Raw genomic sequence first — 7,623 nt, forward strand, 5'->3', positions numbered from 1 at the left:
AAGGGGGATGAGTGGAAGAAGACGATAATAAATATTACGGCACTGCGGCAACAATCGGTGGGGATGATAACGGTAATCACGGTGATAACAGCGATTATGATAATGAGAGCAGTGATGGTGGCGTAAGTGCGGACGGTAACGATATTCGAAAAAAAGAGGGAAATTGATACGCGAAGGTGCACAAATCTGCGAACGCGCGAATGTATTGGTGACTCTATTATTTACGTGGCACCTCTCTTCTCGTTATCCCATATATGGAAACGATTCGAAATGAATTATAAAAAAGGAAAAGCAATTCTGCTAAAATGCGTCCTCCGTCCGCACTGTGCGTATTGCAGCAACAGCGGGGGTTTGAGGGCCGGCCGCGAGAGACAGCAGCGGGGGTGGTGCGCCGCGCTGCGCGATACGCGGCGCAACGCGGCGCGGCGCGGCGCGGCCACCTCGGCCACGCAGTTCGTCGACGAGCGTCGCACCGTGTGTTCGCGCGTCGCGTGTCTCCTCATATACCGCTTCTCGATCCGTTCCCGTAAAGTTCACAGCAGTTCGCGTTGACGCTAATTGCGCTTGGCATCGAGAGCGATGCTCCGCGAAGGCGAGAGGACCGCCGGGACGGCAGGCTAAACCGATCGCGCTCGACTCTTTCGCGCGTCTCATCCATTCCCACCGAACGTCTCTTCTTTTTTTTTTCTTCCGACGACGAACAGATTAAATTTTATCTCGATTCCGACAGCCCGGTGAGAGAATCTCTCGCTTTTTTTTTTGGTCTCGCGGTCGATAATAGGCCGGCGTATCGGAGGGTGCCGCGAGTTCGCGTGTTCGTTGGATCGCCGCGATTTTTTCCCGAGACGCTTCACCGCTCGCGCCTCCACGGCATCGGCCGTGCCTGTCAATAAAAATCTTCATATCAATGAGAGAACGTTACTCCGCGCTGTGATCCATCAGTTCGCCGACGTGGGCTGATCGTTCGAGCGAAATCGCGATTTTACGTCGCGTCACTTTTACGAATAAATTTAACTTTAGAATTTCAAGTTCATCGACTCCGCGCAGACTTCGTATGAGCGCATTACTAAGTGAGTAACGATGCACTCTTATCAGTTGCAACGGGGAAATTGCAGTAGAGATAAAATAGGCAAGGCTCGTTGTAATTTACTTCCCTTCTCGTTAGATAACGGGATGCTATTTACTTTCAATGATGTAACTGTAACATCGTGTCTCTGGCACCCATAAATTAAGAATCTAAAATCTGAGAAAGACAGATCTATATGTATAAAAGCAAACTTTTGGATTTATTTGCTTGTATTTTGCTCGCACTGATGTTCAACTCGTCTTTTAATTTCATTTGTATCTCAGAGACTAAAACAATATAATAATATTTATATAATACAATATCCAATGCTCTATTATGAGATAATTCAATTTTTTTAACGTCGTTTAATCTCTTTGCTTTTCGTTTCTTGAAACGAACTTGAAAAACTGTGAAGCTACTGCTACTTGTATTTTTGCAGCTAGTCAAGGGTGTAATTTTGTTATTTTTTGAGATATCACCCCGACAGAGGAGCTGCGAAGGAGTCATTACAACCGTCTGTATCTCGAAATGCAGATGCAATATTATTTTACAAATCATGTTTAATTCCTTGCAGTAAAGATTTTAATTTAAGAGAGCATTAAAAGTAAAAGTACTCACAATTAAAAGTATAAATGCAACATTGGGCTCTGTACAAAGCCTGAGGAAATTTAACGTATGTTTAATTTTCAAGAGAATTCTGGAATTTAACTTTTGATTTATGTACTGATATCAAACACTTTGACTGCCATGTGAGGTGACGCGTAAATTTCTGCCAAGGCCTCGTCATCCATTTAATGGGTGACAGTTTTATTCACCTGATTAAGAAGAATTTTGCTAAGTATTGAAGACATTAAAGAAACAATAAAATTATAAGGCATTAAAAAAACAGTAAAGTATTAAAATAATTTACTAGATTTAAGCTCAATGCTGAAATTAGTTTGGCAGTCGAATTTTAATCATAATAATTTTTACTAATTTTTAAAAAATATATATCTTTTTATTTTATTCCAAGTTTAATTCGCTCGTTCTAAGATTAATTTCCGGAAGTTTTTAACAAATAAATTGGATCGCTGTTACAAGCAAACCTTTCAATTGCAAGCGACGTTTATATGAATAATGCATCGAATCACATTTTACATGTATAATCTACGTGTAGACGTAAATTACTGTCGCATTTCGTTTCCACACGTAGATGCTCAGCTCGGGATTACACTACTTCAAATCACGTTACCGTGCGGTAGACGGCTCTCGCAAGCTCGATGCAGAACTTGGAATTGTATCATCGAAATAACTTTACCAAGTTCGATAGAGCTACGATTCTCGCAAAGCGTATCTTCGCTTACCTGCCACGTCGTGTAATGGTACTTATCATTATATGCATGAGTACCTATTGCGGATCGACCACGTTAATACGTACGCTACTCTGAGCAATTAAGGGATCCCCCTCCTTTGAACGATATTCTTTAGATGGAATTAAATTTATCCTGGCAATTAAAAGAGTCGAAGTACCCTGTTTACATAAACGTACTTATTAAAAATCAAGCTTGCATACTAAAGAGAGAAACTTTTAAAACATCGAATATCTATATTGAATGTAAGATGAGCGGATGGAGAGATGAATCTTTAGCATATTATTTATAAATTATTGTACACTAAGAACACACTATAAGAATCAATTTATTTCTTCTTTTATATTGTGTTTAAAAAAATGCCTCTTTATTTTATGAAGAATCACATGCATCTTCTATGATCCTGTATAGGTGCAATGCAATGACGAATTAAAGTCTTGAGTAACTCATTAGTAGTCGACACATTAAAATTTGTCCGTGGAAAAGAAGGAATAACTCGAATGACTGCAGGAGAACTGGAAATTTTCGGAGCTTCCGAAACTGCGTCATTGAATTAAGCTCCAAATTGTATCCATGTTCGCGCACTTCGCCGGAATTGGAAGTCAAACTGACATTCGCGGAAACGAAACTGAAACGCACTGTCGCATTCGGAGATTATATTTCCGGAGTTCGTCCGTCCGAGGAGTGTGCACCTTGAATCGCGATACGTACAACTTTGATGAGCCAGGAAATAGAGACGAGACAAGTTAGTCTCCCTGCGGAGCATGCCGCCTCTGCGGAGAAATCGCGCGGGACAATTTTACACGGTACAAAAGTGACTGTTCTTTGTACGCGAAAACTTCATTTTGTTATGTATATATTTTGCACGTTGAAAGAGAAGATTCTGTGACAAAGAGGCAGGCGTGTTTGAAAATTTAGAAGATCCATTTCGAGTTTTTTTAAATTATATATTGCCATATAAATTGGAAATTATTTATTATTTTGGGAGACGCAGTATGTAAAATACTAAAAATTTAAAATATACTAAAAATATTTAAATTTACAACGTAATAGTACTAAAATGTTATTAGTACTAAAATTGGTACTAAAATGATATTGATATTAATAATATAAATAAGAAAATGTATGAAAATTTAGAATAATATTGGCGAATATTAGATTATTAGATATTACCTTAATATTGAAAAATATTACTTACAAGAACAATAAAATGATATCATATAAGAACAGAATGCAATATAAGTTAAATAGAGAAAAATTGTTATACCTTGCGGATATACAATGGAAAAGACCTTTACGCTTTTATGTAATATTATCGTTGCAGCTGTTACGAGTATTTCAAGAGCAGAGGAAAAAATTTTCAAAACCGCGTCGCGCGTACCGCAGACCTTTAACCCATCTTTTTTTATTTTATTTCATTTTTTCCAAACGTGACGATTTAGAGAAAATATGTTTAAAATATTCGCCGGAAATATTTTTAGAGGGGAGCTATTGCGGAGCGTTATAAAGATGACAGAATTCAGTTGATAACGTTCAATAAAATGCATTGTGCCTTTTCAGATTCGTTCTTTCGCGACTCGTGAAATTTTTCCATTTTATGAATGGCGTAAAAGTGGAACATCCCCCTTGCGCTTTCCTCGAAGAAATCGCCGGATGATGATAATGGGCGCATGAGAAGCGGTCGTTGAATCTGATTTTCCTGTTTAGTCTTGCTCTCGGTCGCCACGGGGTACGTCCTTGGAAGCGTCCCGCTGCCGCAAAATTACCGTTCGTTCTCTCCCGGCTTCCTTGGCTTCCACGTGCAACAGACGAATCGTAAATTCCACGGTCGACAGCCAAGACGCTCGAAAGACCCACTTCGTTCGCGCCGGTCTAATTCATTCCGAGTCGACAGGGTATACACATAGCGACGACGGGGTGGCGAATACCGCGAATTGCATTTTCAATTAAAAACCCGTTTACCGTCTCGCTCGTCAGCTCGCTCTACTAACGCCCCGCTCGCTAACGTTCTACTAATTTACGTCGGGTTTCCTCCGACGGGACGTCAAGTATTAAGTTGCGTGTGAAATGTTATTCTCGTATCAATGATCTTTACATAATTTCCGAAGGAGGTACGTAGTTTATTGGAAAGATTTAAAGCTTTCGACACTTTACGCGGAGCGACGAACTATTTTTGCGATCTCACTTCGATCGAGTTCAAAAAAGTTTAACAATGAAAAGAATTAGAAATAAAAGACACTCTCATAAGTATAAGGATTCCCTATTCTGCTCGACTCACTTATTTACCGGCTTCGTGCATTCACCGGTATTACGTACGTCGCACGGGGCTGCGCTTTTCTCCAGAGTGTTTTTAACTTTAATCCATCCACTATGCCGTGCACGCGCGCGTGTGTATGTACGTTTTATCGCAGTACGAAAATTGACGGAGTATACGACACCACCGTAAGCCGCATAATAATCGGATCTGACAAAAACCTGTTGAATTTGCTCGATTCCGTGACGAAATTATTCACGCGTCTTTCGTACATGTAGAAAAAAAAATACTGTGAGAGAAAAGTTGTTATTTTGTTAAACTTTTACCGAGATAAGAGGGTCGACCCTAAGTGGATCGAAGTATCCACGGATGAAAACTAGCTCAGCGGCTTTTCCGAGAGATGAGATGTCCCGTGCAATTTACTCTCGGCCCCTTTCTTTCATTAAGTCGATTCAGGCCGCGCACGGACGCGGACCCTCCACACTACTCGTACACGCGTCTAAATTTCGACGGTCTCTCACCGCCACCGCGCACTGCCCCGGGAAAACCGACTTGGCCGACGTTTTCGCGAATTACGCCGAAATCTAATTTGCGCGCCTCGCTATCCGGGCTTTGCATGCCAAATTGGATAGCCATCAACGCGCGCTGTCGCGCAAAATCGTCGTCGTCGTCGTCGTCGGGCTACGGAGAGAGACGTGGCCACGCGGCAAGGCGTGTTCTCTCATTTCCATAAATTGATATGCACTTCTGCTCGCCCTGTGTACGAGTTGTCGCGTCGCGTCGCGCCGCGCTGCGCCGCGCCGCCCTGTACGTACCGCGCGTCGCGCCGTGCCGTGCTGTGCCGTGCTCTGCTCCGCTCCGCTCTGCCTGTGCTGGGCCGTGCCGTAAACGCGGCAACTCGTTTAACCATCTTGTGAGGCGCACGTTATGTACGGTGCTCCGTTTATACATCCGAGGAGAATATTCGGTCGCCCGAGTAAATTTCTTCAGTCAGGGAGAGAGCGCGCGAGAAAAAGAAAAGAAAAAAGGAGAGGAAACACGACATACGTAAACTCGGTTTTGTATTAATATTTTACACGAGAAAAAGGGAAATATTCCAAGTGTATGTGTATATATACTTTACAAAGTACATGTATACATATAGATGAAATGTAATCTGCATATAGAATCTCTATGTGGATAAATTATATTTCTTTCTACTAATTACAGTAAAATGTAAGTTTTGAGAGAAGGTACACGAATGTAGTAGAGTATCTTTTAAATATTTTTTTAGACTTCTATTTTTTATCATATTTTAATTATATTTTGAAATTAAAATTCATATTAGCATCTGATTGTACGTTTGATACTTTCGTGCGCTGTGAAACACAGTTCGGAGCATCTACAGAGTTTCAATTAATGATTAGGAGCGTGACTCTCTCTATCTCTCTCTCTTTCTCTGTTTAATAACCTATATAATATAGTATATTATTCTTAGCGCTGAGATCAAGTGAAAATAGAGTGGATTCGCGTGCGCAATTCTTAACCGGGGTGAAAACTCGATTAGTACTCGTGGCAACCTCCATTGATGCGTTACTATTATTAAATCTCCGAACCATATTTGGATATCTTCGTTCTAAATAATGAAAAATTGAAAGAATTGTATAATTCAATGAAAAATTTTGTCCGATTATATTATTACAAATATATAATGTGACTGTATTATAATAAAAAAAATGTTTTCTTGTATCAAAATCTATTGAGTGAACCATAAAACCGAATGACATTTTTATAGCGTACATTTTATTGTATTCCAATAATTTATAAATTTTGATCGGTGGAGTTGCGTGAAGTTGGCACCCCTAAGTGCGAATTTTGACCAAATCTATATGGCATTAGATTATCCACTATTTGTCCATATTTGTCCAATAATAATAATTTTTTGTCTACTCTTGAAAACAATGATTGCTCTAATTTTTTATTTGTTTATAATTTTTTGTAGCAAGGTGGACAAAAAACGATTATTGATGGACAAATTGTGGCTAATCGAATCCCGTATGTAATTTATAAAAAAACGCACTTAGGGGTGCTTACGTTAAAAAAAATTTCTTTTTTTAATTTTTTCCAAGAGTGGACAAAAAATTATTATTATTGGACAAATATGGACAAATAGTGGACAATCTAATGCCATATAGATTTTGTCAAAATTCGTTTTTAGGGGTGCCAACTTTACGCAGCTCGTGTGTATTTCATCCCCCGATCGACGACGCGCAGATGTGCGAAACGGCGTTTTGTCGGATTAAAACCGTATATTGTTGCAAATCGCATGTCAGCTTTTCCATCAGCACTAACCGCGTGTCCGGCGGCAGGAAAATCGTATTGCGTTGCAAATGGAACACCGTCGAATTATCTCGGAAAAAAATTGGGGAAAGAGAGAGGGGGAGGGGAGAGGGAGGAAAAAGGGTGAAAAGAAAAATTTTTGGACATCTCCCCGCCGCCGTTTACCCGAACCGGGTAAACCCGTTGCGCTCTCGCCTGAAACGTGAAAATTGAATCCTCAAGAGGCAGCGACAGGTACTCGATACGAAACGCAGCGCGCGGGGGCTGCTAATGGCCATGTTCGCCGCCGCGCCGCGCCGCTCGTGAGGGGAAAGCTTGACGGGAGAGAAAAGAAGAGTGTTCTTACATTGGTAATCTCGTCCCGATAGATCCGCCTCCCTGTCTTCCCCATGTCGTCGTTGACGACGATACGCTTGACGTGCCGTGCCGCGACCTGATTCTTAAAAATTCAAAAGCCACGCGTCGCGTCGCCGCGATTCGCTGCACTGAATTCCGTTCCTGAGGGACGCTTTCTTGCGTCGCTGGACGCGACGATCTGGATTTTCGATTTTGCAGTTAATCGCGCGAAAGTCGATTGCGTGGACGTGCCTATATATATATATATATAACTGAGTCGACAAGGCACACAGGGGATA

The 7,623-nt window shown here is 41.1% G+C and overlaps 1 protein-coding gene across 1 annotated transcript in view; it reads left to right on the top strand.

The window, feature by feature from the left end:
• Window positions 1-455: 455 nt before the first annotated feature.
• The window catches only part of LOC105453551 (probable serine/threonine-protein kinase yakA), a 31,966-nt gene continuing 24,798 nt past the window's right edge, over window positions 456-7,623 (top strand). Inside the window, exon 1 of the mRNA XM_011695606.1 lies at window positions 456-1,070. The gene's annotated coding sequence lies outside the window, so the exon portion shown is untranslated. The remainder of the gene's footprint in view (window positions 1,071-7,623) is intronic.

This window comes from Wasmannia auropunctata, unplaced genomic scaffold, assembly GCF_000956235.1.
Source record: "Wasmannia auropunctata unplaced genomic scaffold, wasmannia.A_1.0 LD335998.1, whole genome shotgun sequence".
Lineage (NCBI taxonomy): Eukaryota > Metazoa > Arthropoda > Insecta > Hymenoptera > Formicidae > Wasmannia > Wasmannia auropunctata.